Source organism: Canis aureus, chromosome 9, assembly GCF_053574225.1.
Source record: "Canis aureus isolate CA01 chromosome 9, VMU_Caureus_v.1.0, whole genome shotgun sequence".
NCBI classification, from domain to species: Eukaryota; Metazoa; Chordata; class Mammalia; order Carnivora; family Canidae; genus Canis; species Canis aureus.
The window spans coordinates 18,405,094-18,427,011 of record NC_135619.1 but is presented as its reverse complement, the minus strand read 5'-3'; the positions used below and the strand labels follow the sequence as shown (position 1 = coordinate 18,427,011).

At 37.2% G+C, this 21,918-nt stretch overlaps 1 long non-coding RNA gene across 1 annotated transcript in view; it reads right to left on the bottom strand.

The window, feature by feature from the left end:
- Window positions 1–1,440: 1,440 nt before the first annotated feature.
- Window positions 1,441–21,918, bottom strand: part of LOC144320470 (uncharacterized) — a 29,862-nt gene continuing 9,384 nt past the window's right edge. The window contains exon 2 of the long non-coding RNA XR_013386045.1: window positions 1,441–1,988. This is a non-coding gene — a long non-coding RNA (uncharacterized LOC144320470). The remainder of the gene's footprint in view (window positions 1,989–21,918) is intronic.

The window sequence follows — 21,918 nt, the reverse complement described above, 5'->3', positions numbered from 1 at the left end:
AAGGCACAGATCGTTAGAGACCATCTTAAAGGCTGCCTACCACAATATCCAACCTCACTAATAATCAATGAAACACAAATTAAAATTTAAAAGTACTGGGGTACCTGGGTGGCTCAGTGGTTCAGTATCTGACTTCAACCCAGTTCATGATCTCAGGATCATGTGATTGAGCTCCCACTTAAGATTCTCTCTCTCCCTCTGTTCCCACCTACCAATATGTGTTCTCTCTCTCTTTCAAAATTAAATTAAATTAAGTTTAAAGTACCATTTTAATTACTTATAGGAGTTTTAAAATGATAATATCAAGAAATTGCCAAGGAATGATAAAACATGCTTTGTTGGGAGCAAACTGATACAGTGTTTTAGAAAGCAATCTATAAATATGCACCAAGAGCCATTAAAATATTCAAATCCTTTTAACCTATTAATCCCATTTTTAAGGAACTAGCCTAAGGAAATAATTATTAAAAAACCAAAACCAACAAAAAAAAAGTTTATAGGCATGGATATGATGATTACAATATTATTTATAATAGTAGAAAATTGAGGGGAATGGTAAAATAATATCCAGAAAGGAATGGTTAAATAAATAGAGGTTCATCTACTTTATAGAATATTACATTCATCATTTTAAGATCATGGAATAACATTGTGAAGTGCTTATGATTTAATGTAAAGTGGAAAAATAAAGATATAAAATTCTTTGTAAATTATTTACTAATAAGTAAAAATATTAATAAGAATAAAAGACTTAAAAGATTACTCCCAAATGCTATCAATAATTGAGTCTGAGTGATGAAATTATAGATAATTTCTATCTTGATTCACTCATATATATATATACATATATAGATAGATAATTTCTATCTTGATTCATTCACATATATGTATATAAGACATGATATATATTCTATATATAACATTTCTATCTTGATTCATTCATATATATATATATATATATACATATGTATATATATATATATATAGTTGTTTTTATAGGAAACCAAACCCCTCAGAAAAGTTGCAGGCTTTGTTTGGCTGAATTATATTTTCTGTGAATTTAAGTATCCCTTAAACCTGTTTCACCCAATTGCTTACCTTAAAGATATCACCATACATCTATATGTAGTTATATGGTACTATTATAACTTTCAAAGCATATTACCACTACTCTTCACTTTTATTGTTACTACATTCTTTTCTTTTTTCTTCCCATTGCAGAGATTAGAAATTGAGTTTGAAGAGTTGCTGGTAAGTTTGGAGAAGCAAATGGAATTCTCACATGTTGCTGGTGGGAATCCAAGGTGGTATAGCTGATTTGGAAAACAGCTTGGCAGTTTCTGATAGACATAAACCTATAATATGACCCAGCATGCAATCCCATGCCTAGAGATATGCTTAAGAGAAATGAACAGTAATGACTGATCACACACACACAAATCAGTATTTACATGCTTCCGGGAGCTTTATTCCTAACTGCACAGACGTACAGGCAAAAAAACCTGGAAACAACCCATATGTTCTTCAACTGGTGAATGAATGAATAAACAAACTGTGGTACATTCACACAATGGAATACTCCTCAGCAACAAAAAGGAATGAACTACTGATACATGTAACAAAATCGATAAATCTCAAACATATTATGAAAAATAAAGTAAAAGAGGCCACACTCAGAAGACTATATATTGTGTGATCCCATTTACATGAAGTTCTTGGAGAGGTAAAATTATAGGGCCATTAAACAGATCTGTGGTTGCCAGGGGCTTGGGGTGAACGGGGTTGACTGCAAAAGAGTAGCAGGAGGGAATTTCGGGGGATGACAAGACTGTCATGGTTTCCACAAGAATGACCCTGAAAGATAACCATGTTAGTAGGTGTAGAGTGCCTTGAAGGACTAGATTTGGAAGTCATTTCAGTGGTTTCTCCTCCTCCTAGCACTCCTGAAGACAATGGGCCCCAGCTGCTGCAGTATTGGGGCATTTCTGCTGCGAAAGAAAGGAAAGGAAAATTAATTTATTGAATTTCCACTATAGGGCCTACGGGAGTTGAGAATCAGAGGTTTTACACATATTTTATCATCACAACAGCTTATAATTCCCATTTTACACATAAGGAAACTGAGGCTCAAAGTGATTAATCCACCCACTGAGAATGAACTCCAGCCCCCCCATGCTTAACTGGATTTCACGTTATTTGAGTACAATTGACTCTTACACTTGTTATTAACCTTTCTTTCCCATTGTAGAGTCACAAGAATTTTCTATACTTAGAAAATGGAACCATGTCTATTTCCAGAGGAAGGAGGGAACATCTTTTTCTAATTTGCACAAAAGTGCTATATGGACAAATAGTGGACCTCAAGTCTTTCACTGGCCCTGACTGCCTGGGCTGCTGCTGGTGAGTGATCACAGTGCTATCTCCCCAAACCACCCCTATCCACTGTAACCCACTTCCGGCCAGCTTTGTAGATGCGAGTTTGGGGTAGTATATCTGGGAGAGGGAGAAATTGTCTGGAGCCTGGGGAGGCAAGATGGGTAGGCCATGAGGGCAGAAGCAAAGGATAAAAAAACCTAAAGAAGTAGAAGGGTGAAGGCAATGAAATATAACAGTGAGTCATCAGGAAACTCCCTAATTGCTTTGTCTTAGGCAATCATTGTGTAAGCTTTCAGAGTTTGCTTACCCTAGAGAAGCTAGGTCTCTGGTTAAGCAGTCTGGTGAATTAACATCCAAACCAGAGTCTTAAAAGCTTATCCCCTATAGACTGATATTTTATCCCAGTTTTTAATTTCAGGAGAAAAGTAGGAGCTAAAATTGATGATAAGGGTTGTGGCCGTGTGTTTTGTCTGCCATGTATATGTCTAAGTGGCCTTTCAATACAATCATCCAGGCAACTCCCTTGGGGTTCGACCAGTCTAGTGGCTACTACTGTAGACTAATTTCCTTGCCCCTAATGGGGTACAGCTGATCCTGAAAGAAATGACAACAGCTATGTTGAATTGAAGTTCTGTCCCAAAGCCTACAGAAAACAATGTCTGTTGTAGTCATTAACGCCATTCACCAAATATTTCCACACTTCTGGGAACATGTTAGGAACGTCCATCCTGGCCCCTTCACAGTTCAGTGAGGCCAAGTGTCTAGTTCTCGTCTGTGAATTGTGAGCAGAAATGAAATGTGGCACTTTGAGACCTGGTGCTTAATTGTCCTCCAGAGTAGAGATGGGCTCTGCTAGAGAGGACGCCTCCTCTGACAGCCTGGAGTTCCCAGTGGCCACAAGTGAGTGGAACACTCTGCTGAATCACAATGGACATGGTTTAGCTACTGAGGTTTTTGTTGTTGTTACTACTGCATAATCTATTCTGATTGATACAATACCTTTTTGGTTTTATATGATGTTTGCTGGTTTTTATGTTTTGCAGGCTAAGAATAGTAATCTAGAGCCTAGATTTCTAGTTAAACAAGAAATGTTCTCACTGAGCTATATAGTAATATGATATAAAATTGTTCAAAATGAAATATAGTGCTGTGTTTGAGACTGTCTAAAAATAAATGGTCTAGAATTACCTTAAAAGTCCATCAAAGTAGGAAGCTAGTCAAACTGATTGTTTATCACAAAACCATCAGGCTCACTAAATGTTTTCATGTCTCTAACGCAATGTTCCTTTAAGAAAATCTCCGTGAGTTTACAAATAAACCTTTAAGGGATGCCTGGGTGGCTCAGCGGTTGACCATCTGCCTTGGGCTCAGGTCATGATCCTGGAGACCTGGGATCGAGTCCCATGTCGGGCTCCCTGCATGGAGCCTGCTTCTCCTTCTGCCTGCATCTGTGCCTCTCTCTGTGTGTGTGTGTCTCTCATGAATAAATAAATAAAATCTTAAAAAAAAAACAAATAAACCTTTAATGTTGACTGAAACAAGTTTTAAACTTTATGAATTTTCATACTAACCATTACTTTATCACTTAAGTTATCATCTGTCTGAAGTGTTAGAAACATTTAAAAAAAACTAAAAAACAAAGGTTCTTAAATGTTGGGATGCCCAGGTGGCTCAGTTGTTGGGTGTCTGCCTTCAGCTCAGGGCGTGATCCCAGAGTCCCAGGATGGAGTCCCACACCGGGCTCCCTGCGAGGTGCCTGCTTCTCCCTCTGTGTCTCGGCCTCTCTCTCTCTCTCTCTCTCTCTCTGTCTCTCATGAATAAATAAATAGTCTTTTTTAAAAAGGTCCTTAAATGTTCACAAAAGAAAAATGATAAAACCATTATAACTGTACGATTTTATTACCATCTTTCAAAAATATCATTAATTTTTAGTATATTATGTGCTCTATAGGCATGTAGGAAAATATATTCACAATGAAACTCTTTTTTCTTTAACTTTCAACCTTGACAGCATGCACAATACTACTTTGAAGCTGTTCATTATCCTTAAATAATACATGGTTGTTTTTTTACCTTATATGTCCCTAAGTTGAGAAGGGCAGGTATGTTCCTCTCAGACAATGAGAATATATTTTCATCAAATAATAAGGCCCCAAAGAAGAGGTCCTTAAATGTTTACATCTGAGACCCCAAGAGCTATCTGGATCCTACTTTTCTCAGACTTGCTGTATGTCATTAATTCTAGCATATATTCTTAAAAATGTTTACATGCTACATTTTACTGATAACTATTATCCTCTAAATTCTGTAGATATCACTCTATTGTCATCTGATACCTCAATATTTTATATCTGGGAATAACATGATTTTTATTTCTTCAAAGACAACTTACTTCTATCTAAATGCTTCTGGATTTTTTTTGTTTATGTTTTATATTTAGCAAATATTTTATATTTAGCAGAATACCTCAAAATATAGTGGCTTAGAGATGCAATGATTTATTATTTGCCCTGCTTCTGTGGGTGAGCTAGGCAGATCTACATGGCATGCTTGCACAACTGCATTCAGTTGGATAATCAGCTGGGCTGAAAGCTATGCCCTGACCTCACTCACATGTCTGGCAGTTGTTCCTGGCTATGAGCTGTGGAATCTCAGTTTCTGTCCATGAAGCCTCTCATCCTCCATTAGGTTAGACTGGATTCTTTTTGTGACGTGTCCACTTTCATCACATTCTATTGGTCGTACAAGACACACCCAGATTGAATGGGTGGGAAATAGACTACAATTCTTGATGGGAGATCTTTCCAAGAACCTCTGGCTGTATTTACTCCCATCCGTCCTCTGGCCGTAATTACTTCTATTTCTCCAACATGCATAAGAACTTAATTCCCTCCCAAGACCTCTAAAAGTTTGATACTACTAAAGCATCATATCCAATATTTCATTGTCTGCATCTGGTTTGGATATGAATAAAGCTCTTCTCATGTGCCAGCCTATGCTCTAAAGATCAGTGAATTAAAACAGGCGTCCAAGAACTTTTTTCTGTGAAGATCCTCATAGTAAATCTTTTTGGCTTTTTGTGGGCTTTTTAGTTTCTGATTGAGGGGGGTGTTGTTTTTTAAAGATTTTATTCTCAAGTAATCTCTACACCCAGTGTGGGGCTCAAACTCACAACCCCAAGATCAAGGGTCGCAGGTTCCACTGACTAAGCCAGCCAGGCACCCCTCTGTTGTAACTATTCATTTCTACAATTATAGTGTGAAAGCAGCCATTGATAACATGTAAATAAATTAATGTGGCCATATTCAAATAAATCAGGTATTGATAGAAATAGGCAAAGGATTGGTTTTAGCCTGTGGGTCATCATTTGTGCCCCCTAATTTAAAGTATGAGAGGCCCCACAGAGGAAAATTGAGGTGCACTAGCCAACAGTTTGAACCAACTGTCTAACATAAGAGTGAGATGATTCGTGACCTTTAGCCCAGACAACTTTCTTACTAATTTAGACCATGAGAAACCAGCAGAGGAATCTCCCAATCAACCTACAAAATCATGAGAAATAATTAATTGCTATGTTTTAATCCACTTAGTTTTGGACACTTCATTATACAGCAGTAGTTAACTAAAAGAGAAATTGGTACCTGAAGTGGAATACCTTTGTAACAAAACCATGTGGCATTTGTTTAAAAAGTAAATATATGCACATTTTTCTGGGGCAAAGAACAATAACTTTAATTAAATCCTTATAGAGGGGACGCCTGGGTGGCTCAGCGGTTAAGCGCCTGCCTTTGGCCCAGGGCGTGATCCTGGAGTCCTGGGATTGAGTCCCGCATCGGGCTCCCCGCATGGAGCCTGCTTCTCCCACTACCTCTGTCTCTACCTCTCTCTCTTTGTCTTTCATGAATAAATAAATAAATAAAATCTCAAAAAAAATCCTTATAGGGATATAAGACCTATAAAAAGGATTAAGAACCTCTGATCTTGACATATCTCAATGAAAAATTATAATATCAGCATGTGTGGTAGATTAAATTTGGCTACAATTTTCTTTTTTCTTCTTCTTCTTTTTTTTTTTTTTTTTTCGGTTCTAATTTTAAATTTTCATTGCTACCCTGAAACTCATCCATGGAGAACTTCAAGTTGAGAATTAGTGCACATATTAGTGCATTTTCTTTTTTTTTTAAAAGATTTTATTTATTTATTCATGACAGACACACACAGAGAGAGAGAGAGAGAGAGGCAGAGACACAGGCAGAGGGAGAAGCAGGCTCCATGCAGGGAGCCAGACACAGGACTCTATCCCCAGTCTCCAGGATCACACCCCAGGCTGAAGGCAGTGCTAAACCGCTGGGCCACTAGGGCTGCCCATATTAGTGCATTTTCATTAACTTTCAGTTAATCCTTTCAACATGCAGACACAGTTCTTTACTTAGCTTATTAAAATCATTTTTCATTGCTATATTTTTTATTATTGCTTATGTTTCAAGTGTTCATGATTTACTTTTACAATACCAACCATACAAATGTAGGTTCTTTATTCTGTCTTACATTATCACTAGCTTCTTGCTTGTGACTTGTCATTTTCATCTCTTTATTCTTTCCTTTGTAATTTTAGCAAGCTTCTCATGTATTTCCTCCATATTACTAATTTGGTTTCTTTTGGTGTCAGTTCAATTTTTTATAGATTATCACTTAAATGTAATGTGTGGATTGAGTTTGGTTTCTGATTAAATAAACCAAGTGCTTGAAGAAATAATTGTTGAGACAGTTGAGGAAATCTGAATACCATCCAGGCATTAGATGTACTAAGTAAATATTATAAGTCTTATTCAGTGTGATGATGGAATTGTGGTTACATTAAAAAAAAAAAAGAAAAAAGAACGACTTCAGGTGACGGAGATACTGAAGTATTTACAGGTAAAACTATATTATCTTGGGGATTTGATTTAAAATATATTAGTCCAAAAAAAGAGAAAGTTTTTTTTTGTTTTTTTTTTTGTTTGTTTTTTTTTTTTTTTTAGAGAGAGAGTATGCATGCACAGACAGACACACATGAGGGGGTAAGAAGGGGAGGGGCAGATAGAAAATCACAAGCAGGTTCCAGGGGGGTGGATCCCAACACAGAACTCAGTCTCACAACCCTGAGATCATGACCAGAGCTGAAATCAAGAGTAGATTGCTTAACCAACTGAGTCACCCAGGCACCCCTGGAAAGACAGATTTTTTAAATGATTCATAAAATTCAACTAATATTTGAAAAAGCAGGAAAGACTATCCACTGGCAAAAGGACAGTCTCTTCAATAAATGGTGCTGGGAAAATTGGACAGCCACGTGCAGAAGAATGAAACTAGACCACTCTCTTGCACCATTAACTCAAAATGGATGAAAGATCTAAATGTGAGACAAGAATCCATCAAAATCCTAGAGGATAACACAGGCAACACCCTTTTTGAACTTGGCCACAGCAACTTGTTGCAAGATACATCTATGAAGGCAAGAGAAACAAAAGCAAAAATGAATTATTGGGACTTCATCAAGATAAAAAGTTTCTGCACAGCAAAAGAAACGGTCAACAAAACTAAAAGACAACCTACACAATGGGAGAAGATATTTGCAAATGACCTATCAGATAAAAGGCTAGTATCCAAGATCTATAAAGAACTTATTAAACTCAACAGCAAAGAAACAAACAATCCAATCATGAAATGGGCAAAAGACATGAACAAGGGGCAGCCCCAGTGGCCAGTTTAGTGCCGCCTGTGGCTCAGGGTGTGATCCTGGAGACCCAGGATCAAGTCCCATGTCAGGCTCCCTGCGTGGAGCCTGCTTCTCCCTCTGCCTCTCTCTCTCTCTCTGAATAAATAAATAAAATCTTAAAAAAAAGAAAAAACATGAACAGAAATCTCACAGAGGAAGACATAGACATGGCCAACAAGCACATGAGAAAATGCTCCACATCACTGGCCATCAGGGAAATACAAATCAAAACCATAGTGAGATACCACTTCATACCAGTGAAAATGGGGAAAATTAACAAGACAGGAAACAACCAATGTTGGAGAGGATGCGGAGAAAAGGGAACCCTCTTGGACTGTTGGTGGGAATGTGAACTGGTGCAGTCACTCTGGAAAACTGTGTGGAGGTTCCTCAAAGAGTTAAAAATAGATCTGCCCTATGACCCTGCAATTGCACTGCTGGGGATTTACCCCAAAGATACAGATGCAGTGAAATGCCGGGACACCTGCACCCCAATGTTTATAGCAGCAATGTCCACAGTAGCCAAACTGTGGAAGGAGCCTCAGCGTCCATCGAAAGATGAATGGATAAAGAAGATGTGGTTTATGTATACAATGGAATATTACTCAGCCATTAGAAACGACAAATACCCACCATTTGCTTCAACCAGGGTGGAACTGGAGGGTATTATGCTGAGTGAAATGAGTCAGTCGGAGAAGGACAAACATTATCTGGTCTCCTTCATTTGAGGAATATAAAAAATAGTGAAAGGGAATAAAGGGGAAAGGAGAAAAAATGAGTGGGAAATATCAGTGAGGGTGACAGAACATGAGAGACACCTAACTCTGGGAAACGAACAAGGTGTGGTGGAAAGGGAGGTGGGGGGGTTGGGGTGCCTGGGTGATGGGCACTGAGGGGGGCACTGGACAGGATAAGCACTGGGTGTTATACTGTATGTTGGCAAAACAAACTCCAATAAAAACATATACAAAAATATAAAATAAAATAAAATAAAATAAAATAAAATAAAATAAAATAAAATAAAATAAAATAAAACCCTTTATCCCAGAAAAAATAAAATAAAATAAAATGATTCATAAAATATTGGTAACTAAGTTGAATGATGATTAAATGGTGATTATTACATTGATTTCTCCACTTTGCATCTATTTTCAACATCCCATAATATAAAGCATCAAAATTGTAAAAATAAATCTGAATTTTACTGCTTTTAATACAGATTTAATATACGTATTAAATAATGTAATATGTGTATTAAAATAATCTATTAAATATGTATTTTAATTATTACATTAAATACATAATGTATTAAATACATTAAAATAATGTATCAAATAATGTAATAATAATATGTATTAAATTAAATATAATGTATGTCATTTCATTGTTTAATTATGTTTCTCCTTAAACTAACCCATTTCCTTTATATATTTCTGCCTGCCTCTCAATCAGCTTTCTTTCCACCCCAGTCTGGTATTTTATATCATCTTCTATGTCTTATTTCATAGAATAAGATTTTTTCTGAGAACACTAAGCAGATGTCCTGTTTTTGCAGAAAACCTATTTTACACATTTCTTCTTACCCATCTTAAAATTATTTTCTCCATTTTTCATTTTTTAGAATCTTTTTATATCCCCTTGTGTTCACTTTATTTCTACTTATTGTCCTTAAGGAGAAAAGGTCCTCTTAGGCCTGGTTTTCCCCCATAAACAGGAAATGTATATTCTACTTGGTTCCCTTATTGTCCCCAAGTTGTTGTTATAATTTTCAATTGAAGTCTGGTTAATATAAATTTTGGTAAATCAGAACCCTAGGGCCCATGAGAAAAATATTGAAACGCTAAAAAATCCAAGCAGAAGAACTTCCTCTCTATAGTCTCTCTCCACTGTGTCTGCTGAAGCTGCTATACTGGAAGCTAAACTTCTGTATCCAGACTGCTAATATTCTATTTCCACTTGGCCAGATATTCATGTTAAGTACAAGTATTTCGCAGAGTCTCCTATCAATGACTGCCAACTTCGTGGGACTCGAGTTCTTGCCACATGACTAGCTCTGGTCTTGGTTACCTATTGCCACTCCATTTGATAACTGCTGATTTACACCGATGAAAAGGAGCTAAGTACTTCTGTGTGGTTTTTTAATGTATCAGCAGGCTATGCTGAACTACATTTCCCAGAATTCTCTTTCCTGTATGTTTCTAGTTAGGGTGGAGCCACAGGAGACATTCTTGTATGAGACTTAAAGGGAAAAATGAGCACAGCCTTTTTATTTATTTATTTATTTTTTAAGAGTTCCCATACATTGCCACTCACTGGCAAGCTCACCTTGTTGGTCTGCAACAGCTCCATCTTCTCCTAGATTCTCCTTCAGCTTTTCCAACTCCTAAACCAGGTACCAGTTTTCCTGTGGGACACTCGTGCCACCAAGACGAGAAGCAGTGAGAACTGACACAGTTTTCAATTCATCCTTGTGGGTTTCAGGTCATGCTTATGGGGTCCAGTTTGTCTTTTCTCTCTTGCATTTTAAAATCAATCTTCCCTTCCCCCTGCCTACCCTGTGAACTCTAGCTCTAATTTCAGGTAAAATCAACAAACAGCCTGAGACCTTCTAGACCAGCTTCTACAATTGAGGTCAAATTCCTATTAAAAAAAAAAAAAAGCACTGTGTGTGTGTGTGTGTGTGTGTGTGTGTGTGTGTGTGTGTGAAATATATCTCAGTATAGCTATCTATATCAATCTACCTTATTCCATCTGTATTCTTACCTGTCATCTAGACTTCCTAGGGATTCTGCTTTTTTCATTGAATCTTGACCAATAAAACTCTCCACCTGATCCATGACCTACTTTAAAAGTTCCTGTTATTTCACTTCAAAGTTTGGAAATCCTGGTTGGTTTCTCTCAAAGTCTCTTCAGTTTAACTTTGTGGGGGCACCTGGGTGGCTCAGTGGTTGAGCATCTGCCTTTGGCGCAGGTCGTGATCCTGGGATACTGGGATCGAATCCCACATCAGGCTCCCTGGAGGGAGCCTGCTTCTCCCTCTGCCTATGTCTCTGCCTCTTTCTTTGTGTGTTTCTCATGAATGAATGAATGAATAAATAAATAAATAAATAAATAATCTTTTTTAAAAATTTAACCTTGTGGTTATTTTGTTGTTTCTTTGATGAGGGCTTGCACTTCAACAGCCAGTGACTTCCTTTAGTCCAGTTGGATGTGCACTTTATTTAACAGAAACACCTTTACTTTGGGGGCACATGATGTTATCTTTGCCTAGTAAATTGGAAGCAATGATTGATCCCTGAGAGATTTAGGCACAGGGGCTTACATAATCATTTTCTATAGCTGCTTCCTGGGAGAAAACACATCAGCCCAAATCTAATTCCATGTTTTGTGTCCATACAAACGTCCCTCTACTAACACTAGCTCTTGGTTTGAAGATTGCTGGGAATTAAAAAAAAATAGCTCACTGATCCCTCTTCCAGCCATGACTAACTGGCGCCAAGTGTGCCTTCTCACCATCTGCAAGTAGACAACTAGGAAAAACACGTGAAACAAATTTTCAGACATTGGACCACAACTAGTTCAGAACTGTGATTCTGAAAAAAAAAAAAAAGAAATAAATGAGAGCTCTATGATCACCCCAGCTTTCTATTTGCAAGGATGATTTAGACAAAGACACAGAGAAGGGATCTCAAGCAGCATATAGTGTTTTTGCTAGGCTGAGACAGAGATCAATGTTTGAGGAGGATAACGTAGCTGGAATCTAGAAAGGAAGGATCTATGACAAAAAAGAGCTCCAGAAATAAGCATAACATATCTTTGAGTTTTTGACTGAATGTAAGCAGCACATAAATAGGATGAGATTCCAGAAGGCTAGGCAGTGAATGGAGTTGCCAACTGAAAAGTATGAGAAAGTTCTAATAAGTAGTGGAATGGAAGGAATTTCTGAACTTATGGTTTTATTTCTTAAAGAGAAGCCACAGTTACAAGTAAAACTCAGCTGGAGACCCAAGGAGTTTCTATGATGAATCATTACAATGGATGCAATCCAACATTACTATGGAGAAAAAAGAAAATGAGACCCATACACAAAAGATAATCTGTGGATACCAACACTAGGATGACTCCAATGTGGAAATTAGCAGATAAGGATTTTAAAGCTCAAGGACATAAAGGAAATATGCTTATAGTAAATGAACAAATATAAACTATAAATAAGAACCAAATGGTAAGGCCACAGCCTGAGCCCATGGTAAGGTTGTGGGGCTCTTGGCCAAATGAGGTGGAAGGCCCTGGAGCAGAGAGAGTCTAGACCAAACATTAAATTTAGCTTGTGATGCTTCCAATTAGAACCGATAATTTGACATTGCAAATTCACCTCATAGAGTCATGTCCTCCGCATTCAATTTCTTTTTTTTTTAAGATTTTATTTATTTATTCATAGAGATGCAGAGAGAGAGAGAGAGAGAGAGAGAGAGAGAGAGGCAGAGACGCAGGCAGAGGGAGAAGCAGGCTCCATGCAGAAAGCCTGACATGGGACTCCATCCAGGGTCTCCAGATCACGCCCTGGGCTGCAGGCAGCGCTAAACCGCTGCGCCACCGGGGCTGCCCTGCATTCAATTTCTTAAGGTCTCTCTCAGTTTATTAACCTTTCAAAAGCATTAATCTTCTAAGATCTGATCATTAAACCCTGTGGGATGTTGAATCAGAATATTATTACAGAATTGTCAAGTTAATATTGCTGTTGTTTCGAAGTCTAGTCCAGTCTAGTGTCTTTTCCACCAGAATATGTGATGATGACCAGAATACCAAGATCCAGTACAGCCTATACTGTGCTTCTTGGACTTGGTCCTTAACCCTTGCAAACTGTCACATTGATTATGACAAGAGAAGGATCCAGGAGTTTGGCTATAAAATGTCTGAGAAGTATTTTCTACTGCTACATGAATCAGGATGTTAAGGTCCAGAAATTTAAGCAGGACACAGCCCAGTATCTAGTGAACTTTAAGCATGGATACTTCTGTTGGATACTTTTCAGCTTCAACAGCATGAAAGATGTTGGCTAAACAGGCATCGAATCAGTGAGTCTTTGAATAGAACTGCCACCGAGTTCTCTGACCAAGTATGGCAGATCCTGCAAAAACCACTCAGTGGTATCATTTTACCTGGGAAACATTTACCATAGCAACCAACCTATCAGCTATGATCATGTATGAAAGAAATTTCTTTCTCCTTGAAGACATGTTGGAAAATATCAACCAGCTTAAGTACAGATAGACCATTGTGGAGTTATCACTCTATTAATTGTACTGGAAAGAAATCTTCAGCCAGACTTTCAAAACAAAAAAGTAGATCTAGACAAACTGGTGAAAGAAGAATTTCATTATTTTTAAAAATATGAGATTCAGCTAAAGGAAGGTGGCAAAAAAGACAATATGATTTCCTTTTACAATGCTCTTCCCAATCCTCTGGGGGAGGAAAGCTAAATATATATATCAGATAAATACATTATATGTTATATGTATTTTATAGATATTTATCAAAGATTCTGACGGATTTTCTGCTGGAAGGAGAAGTTCAAGTGAAGCAATAATGAGCCATGTTTTGGTTAGCTAGTGAAGCAGATAGAAGAAGCCCTGTTGTAACACATTGCCCAGAAGGGTGTTTTGTTGCTAAAGCTTAATCAAAGCATCCACAATTTAATGGACTGATCACGCTGGTGAGGTGTTTTGCCACACCGTTGATGGAGTGACTGGACCTCTTGAATGACATAACCAATCTAATAGCAAGAAATACCATTATTCAGGGATAAAAATTCTGATGGTAATTCCAGAAACAATAAAAATCTTCACTGAATGATAGAAAAATTTTTGAAACAGAAAATTCCCCTCTCCTTGTTTAATGATCCAGAAAGGCAGGAACTTAATCTTTGCTATATGCTTTTTGATCACTTGATATTGTCTCCCAGGTCCCTGGGCTTTGCTTTTATTTATTTATTTATTTATTTATTTATTTATTTATTTATTTTAAAGATTTTATTTATTTATTCATGAGAGACACAGGGAGAGAGAGAGAGGCAGAGACACAGGCAGAGGGAGAAGCAGGCTCCATGCAGGGAGCCTGATGTGGGACTCGATCCCGGGTCTCCAGGATCACACCCTGGGCTGAAGGCAGGTGCTAAACCGCTGAGCCACCCGGGCTGCCCTCCATTTGATTTTTAAAATATTTTCCCATTTCCCTGAGAATGTTCCCCCATTTGTTCAGTTCTTATTATAATGATGTAATTTGTCTTTGAATGTATACATATTTTATTATATATATTTAGCTCTTTAAATGTACTTTTCTGCTAATTCCAACATCTTGGTTATTTACAAGTCTGTTTCAATTAACTGCTTTCACTTTTTTTTTTTAATTTTTTAAATTTATTTATGATAGTCATCACAGAGAGAGAGAGAGAGAGAGGCAGAGACATAGGCAGAGGGAGAAGCAGGCTCCATACAGGGAGCCTGACGTGGGATTCGATCCCGGGTCTCCAGGATCGCACCCTGGGCCAAAGGCAGGCACCCAACCACTGCGCCACCCAGGGATCCCTGCTTTCACTTTTGACCTTAAGAATTATCTCCTATTGTCATTACATGCCTAGTTATTTTTTATTATAATCCGACCATTATTAATAATACATGTTAAAGTTTTTAGATTCTGGATTCTTGTCTTCTGTTATTCTTTGAAGAATATTGACTTTTGTTCCACCAGGCAGTTAAATTTCCTAGCTGACTTCCCTTGAACTTGTGGAGCATTGTTTTTACACATTGCTAGATATATTTATTTGCCCGTCACATTGGAGACCAATCTTTTAGTCCTGTGACATTGCCTTTTCTTCCGACGCAAGCTTTCTTCAATGGAGAGCAGAAGTGCTCACTGAATCCATTTAACTTGGTAAGAATGGAACTTCAAGCTCTCCTGCTCAGCTTTTACATTCTTCCACATACTGCTTTTAGCTGAGCTCCTTGGACTATCTCCTGTACATATACATTTCAGGAATTAGCTTATGATTTGAGAGGCATTTAAATCCAAGTTTTGGGTCTCCCTTCCCCACTCTTGCTCTTATCCTGCACATGGTTTCCTCTGTTCTGGGATTTCCCTCCCTTTATTTCCCAGATATTCTTGCAGCCTCTGATTCCATCCTCTGATACCTCAAGTTCAAAAAACTAGGCTTTTCTGCTTGTCTTCTATCTGCCCTGTGCTGTGTGGTCTGAGTAGTGCCCTCACTGGATTAGCCTTGTAAAATTGATTCTTACTCTGTGAGTCCACTAAAGACTAGAACCCCCTTCAGTTTCAGCTTCTGCCTGCTTTAGATCACTTTCTAGTGCCTTCATATTATCGTGTGTGTGTGTGTTGTCCAGAGTTTATTATTGTTGTCTGAGAAGGCTTAGTCTGATATAAGCTACTTTCCTTTACCAGAATCAGAACTCCCATTCAAGACTCTATACTTAAAGCAAGCTTCTGAGGTGATTCTCATGCTATCTAAAATTTGAGAGCTACTGTCTTAGATAAAATTTCTATGCTTAACTTTATCCTTTAAGAAGTCATCTTCTTGACTGCAAAAAAGAATTTCAACTCTCTAGGTACATTAGTCACACTCCTTTAATGGTGAAAGTAAAGTCCTACAAACAGGATAACTATACTCTTCCCTACAATGTGTTCCTTTTTACTACATTTTCCTAAAAGGACCGTAACCTCTTTGTTGGAAATCAGGGAACAACATTGTCATAGAGTGGAAAGAGTAGAGTGTAGTGCCACAGTACTAGGTTGTTAGGTTTTAAATGTGATCATGTTTAGGATAAAAATCTAATGATATAAAAATTATTCTAGAAATTCCTATAAAATGGTGACACAATTTTGTGCGTATAATTTGATTTTTATACACATTAAATAAAGTAATTTTTATGCACATTAAAGTTTGAGAACTATTGGATCAGATAAAGGGGAAATACAAAATATTTCTCTAAGCAGTTGAGTGGACATTCAAATTATCTTGCTATCTAAATAACTATACAATTAGAAGATATGAATAGGTGATAGAGAATTCTTTAAAGTCTCTGTCTAGGCTATGACTCCTCTTAAGTTTTGGAATATAGCATGCTAACAATGAAAGCTTAGCTCTAATACTTACTAGCTATGTAATTTGGCAATGTAACCCTACTGAGCCTTTGTTTCCTCGTCTATAAAAATTGAGAAAATACTATATTTCTCTTGTACAAATGCCAAATGCCTGGAACATTTCCTGGAATATGTCCAGGACTTTTCCTTTATCTAAAAATGTTCCCCAAACTTTGATTTCAAAATGCCCAGGCAAATGAATTTCTTACAGTTGGTCTGGAATTCAATCTATATTTTCTTAATACCTTGTTTCTAAAGGGGGCAAAGTTTTAATGAACAACTTCAACTGAAACACAAGGTAACCTTTTGAAAACTTATAATGTAGTTTCCACCTCACTTTCCCAAAAAAATGCATCTTGATAGATAATTTATAAGAGATTAAGGCAATAGAAGAATAACCATGATAATGTCATTCCATACTTGAAAGGGCTTAAAATAATGATTCATTTCCATATAGGATGCAGTAAGAGGTAACAATCTTACATGCCTTTAGAATAGATGGGAGGCAGGGCCATGAAACCATACTCATACAAGGTAATAAAAATAAACTTTCCGTATGAGTCTGGAGTGAGTTTATAGAGATTGGGTGGGGAGTTAATAGAGATTAGGAGGGGTAAAACCCTCCCAATACACCTCATTTTTGTGCTGTCCCTGGAATCAGTGTAAGCGGGAAGAGAGTAGAATAACTTAAAAAAAAAAAACACTGTTCATCTATAAATCTATATGTAATGAAAAAAGTATCTTTGAAAAATGAAGATAAAGACTTTTTCAGATAGGTGAAAGCTGAAAGAATTAATCACCATCAAAACTACAAGAGATGTTTAAAAGAAGTTCTTCAGTCAGAAGGAAAATAACACCAGATGCAAACATGGATCTACTGAAAAGAACCAGAAATAGCAAGTATATGTGAAATATAAGACTTTTTTCCTTAGTATTTAAATTTTATTAAAAGATTGCTGACTGCAAAACAAAGGTAACAAACATTTGTTATGGTGTTTATAATGTTTATTTTTTTAAGTGATAACTTATTCATTTTAGATTCTATTTATTTATTAGAGAGAGAGAGTATGAGAGAGAGAATTTGAGCAGGGGGGAGGGTGGAGGCAGAAGCAGACTCCCCACTGAGCAGGGAGCCCCATGTGGGACTCAATCCCAGAACCTTGGGATCATAACCTAAACCAAAGGCAGATGTTTAACCAACTGAGCCACCCAGGAGCCCCTATAATATGTTTAGAAGTAAAATACGTGACAACAATGGCACAAAGGCCAGAAAGAAATTAGTTGGTATAATATCATTTCAAGTCTGGTAAGTTCAATGAAATCTTGAAGCAACTACTTAAATAACACAATGAAAATTATAGCTAATAAGCAAAAAGAAGGAGATAAAATGGAATCATAGAGCACTGATTAATTTAAAAGAAGGCCAAAACAGAGGGGGTACAAAGAAGAAGTCTGAAATAGACTACAAACAAGATGGTCAATTGAGCTTCAACACAACAGCAATAACACATTAAATGCACTGGTCTAAATATACTAATTAGGGACACCTGGGTGGCTCAGTGGTTGAGTGTCTGCCTTCGACTTAGGTCATGATCCCAGAGTCCAAGGATCAAGTCCCACATCAGGCTCCCCACGAGGGAGCCTGCTTCTTCCTCTGCCTATGTCTCTACCTCTCTCTCTCTCTCCTTCTCTCTCTCTCTCTTTCTGTTTCTCTCATGAATAAATAAATAAAATCTTCAAGAAATATATCCTAGTTAAAGGCAAAAGTTGTCTAAATGAATTAAAAGCAAGACCCAAGTATATGCTGCTTCCAAGAATCCACATTAACTATAAAGACACACATAGGCTAAAAATAAAAGAAGAAAAATAGATATATGATCCAATCCTAATCAAAATAAAGCTATATTAATATCAGAAAAAGAAGACTTCAGCGATGCCTGGGTGGCTCAGTGGTTGAGTGTCTGCCTTCGACTCAGGTCATGATCCCAGAGTCCAAGGATGGAGTCCCACATCGGGCTCCCTGCATGGAGCCTGCTTCTTCCTCTGCCTATGTCTCTACCTCTCTCTCTTTCTTTGGGTCTCTCATGAATGAATGAATAAAATCTTCAAAAAAAAAAAAAAGTAAAGTAAAAGAAGACTTCAGAACACAGAAAAATATCAGAAAGGAAAAGGATCATTGTATAATGATAAAGTGTTGAATTCAAGAGTCATGACATTACTAAATGTTTCCAAATCTAATAACAGAAAAATACACGAAGCAAAAGCTAATAGAACTGTAAGGAGAATAAAGAAACCCACAATTAGGGACACCTGGGTAGCTCAGCGGTTGAGCATCTGCCTTCGGCCCAGGGCATGATCCTGGATTCCCGAGATCGAGTCCCACATTGGGATCCCTGTGAGGAGCCTGCTTCTCCCTCTGCCTGTGTCTCTGCCTCTCTCATGAATAAATAAATAAAATCTTAAAAAAAAAAAAAGAAAGAAAGAAAGAAAAAAAAAAGAAAGAAAGAAACCCACAATTATAGTTGAAGATTTTAGTACCTTTCTCATCGTAATTAATAGAACAAGTAGATAGAATAACAATAAGAGCATAGAAGACTTTAATAACTCTGTGAGACAAGTTGACCCAATTGACATTCATAGAACACTCTGTTTAGCAGAGTAAACATTCTCATCAAATGCATAGATTACCAAGATAGATTGTATACTGGGCCACTAAATGAGTCTCAATAAATTTAAAAGGATTTGAGTCATACAAAATTAGTACTCTGATTACAATAGAACCAAGATTATCACAGAACCACAATAGATCAGCAAGATTTCTGGGAAATACCCAGACATTTGAAATTAAACAGCATAAGTCTGTATAAGTCAAGAGTTAAAAAAAATAAAATCAAAATGGAGATTAGAAAATATTCTGGCTTGAAAATGAAAGTTAAAATACAACCTATCAAAATGTATGGGATATGGCTAAAGCAGTGCTTATAGGGAAATCTGTAGCACTAAAATGTCTATTTAGAGAAGGTCTTTGTAGTGGGCTGACCTGTGGCCTCCAAAAAGATACGTCCATATCCTAACCCCCAGAACCTGTGAATGTTACCTTACTTGGAAAAAGAGTCTTTGCAGTTATAAAGTTAAGGATCTTGAAAAGAGGAAATCACCTAAGATTATCCAAGGGGGCTCTAAATGCCATCCAAGCATCTTTTTGAGAGAAAGGCAAAGAGAAACAGAGGAGAAGACTTCTGTGAAATGGAGACAATGTGAAAACAGATTTGAGTGATGTAGACATGAGTTACAGACTGTGGATAGCCACCAAAAGCTGCTAGAGTCAAGGAACAGGATATGTGGTGTGATCCTGCTAACACCTTAAATTCAGAGGTCTGGCCTCCAGACTGGGAGAGAATAAATTTCTGTTCTTTAAGCTTCCAAGTTTGCAGTTGTTTTTTTCAGCAACTACAGGAAACTAATACAGTCTCAGATCAATGGTCTCAGTTTTCATGTTAAGAAACTAGAAAAAGAAGAACAAATTCAGCACAATGTTACCAGGATAAAAGAAATAATAAAGATGTAAACAGAAATTATTGAAATGAAAACAAAAATAATAGAGAAAATCAATGAAACCAAAAGTGGATTCTTTGAGATCAGTAAAACTGGCAAACCACTAGCTAGACTTATAAAAAGAGAGATAAAGAGAAGACACAAGTTACTAATATCAGCCATAAAAGAAGTGGTGACATAACTCTAGACCCTACAGTTATTAAAAGGATATTAAGGAAATAGCTTATATGAACAGTTTTTTTCAACAACTTAGATGAAATGGACAAATTCCTTCAAAGACACAAACTATCAAAGATCACTCAGGAAGAAATAGATAATCTGAATATATATTTCTATATCTCATTAGATATTATATAATCTTACATATTATATTATATTAATCTTTCCACAAAGGAAACTCCAGGCCAGCTGGCTTCATTGGGGAAGTCTACCAAACATTCAGACATTTGGGGAAAAGAGAGATACAAAGTCTTTAGAAACTCTTCCAGAAGGACGCCTGGGTGGCTCAGTGGTTGAGCTTTGGCCTTTGGCTCAGGGCATGATCCTGGGGTCTGGGATCGGGTCCTGTATTGGGCTCCTTGCAGGGAGCCTACTTCTGTCTCTGCCTCTGTGTGTGTGTGTGTGTGTGTGTGTGTGTGTCTCATGAATAAATAAATAAAACCTTTAAAAGAAAAGAGACTCATCCAGAAAATTGGAGAGGTGGGAATAGTTCTCAGCTCATTCTATGAAGCCAGAATTACACTGACATCAAAAATAAACAAAGCCATTATAAGAAAAGAAAATTACAGGGCAGCCAGTTTAGCGCCGCTTGCAGGCCAGGGTATGATCCTGGAGACCGGGGATCAAGTCCCGCATCGGGCTCCTTGCATGGAGCCTGCATCTCCCTCTGCTTGTGTCTCTGCCTCTCTCTCTCTCTCTCTGTGTTTCTCATGAATAAATGAATAAATAAATCTTAAAAAAAAAAAAAGAAAAGAAAATTACAGATTAACATCCTCATGAGCATAAATAAAAAGTTCTTGAGAAACCCTCAGCCATTTGAATATAATAATATCAAAAATGGATAACAAATGATGACCAAGTGGAATTTATCCCAGAAAGGTGAGATTGGTTTAGACTTCAAAAATCAGTGTAACTCACCTTATTAATAGACTAAAAATAAAAACTGAGGGATATCTGGGTGGCATAGCAGTTGAGCATCTGCCTTCGGCTCAGGGCCTGATCCCAGAATCCAGGATCGAGTCTAGCATCGGGCTCCCTGCAAGAAGCCTGTTTCTCCCTCTGCCTGTTTCTCTGCCTCTCTCTCTCTCTCTTTCTCTGTGTGTGTGTGTCTCTCATGAATACATAAATCTTTTAAAAAACTGAAAAAATAAATAAAAATTTAAAAATGATAGGTTCATCTTAGAGGATGCTGAAAAAGTGCTGGACAAAACCTACTCTCCATTTCTGACATAAACCGTCAGTACACAGAAATAAAAGGAACTCTCTCAAACTGATAAAGAGCTTCTACATAAAGCTTATGACTGACATCCTTAATGACAAATGATTGAATGCTCTGACAGTCGTGCATGAAAGCTATTCTACGCCTACATATTTACTCAAGACAAATCAAAGCATATGTCTTCATAAAGACTTGACATAAGAGTTTATAGCATCTTTATTTGTAATAGCCCCAAACTGGAAATAAACCAAATGTGCATCTACAGCTGAATGTATAACACATTTTGGTATATCCATACAACTGAATACAACTCAGCAATTAAAAAAAAAACCTATGGATACATGTAATAACATTGATGAATCTCAAAATAACTACACTAAGTATAAAGAGCCAGACAAAATAGAGTGCAAAACAGTTTTTTTTTATGTAAAATACTAGAAAGGGATGACTTATCTGTAGTATCCGATAGCAGATCAATATTTGCTTAGTGACTGGGATGGGTACAGGGAGAGGAGGAGAGAGTGCTTCCTAAGGATCAGGAGAAAGTTTCATGGGGTTAGATATGTTTATTTCCTTGGCTGTGGCCATGGTTTCATGGGTACATATATACCCCAAAACTTACTCAAATCTTATA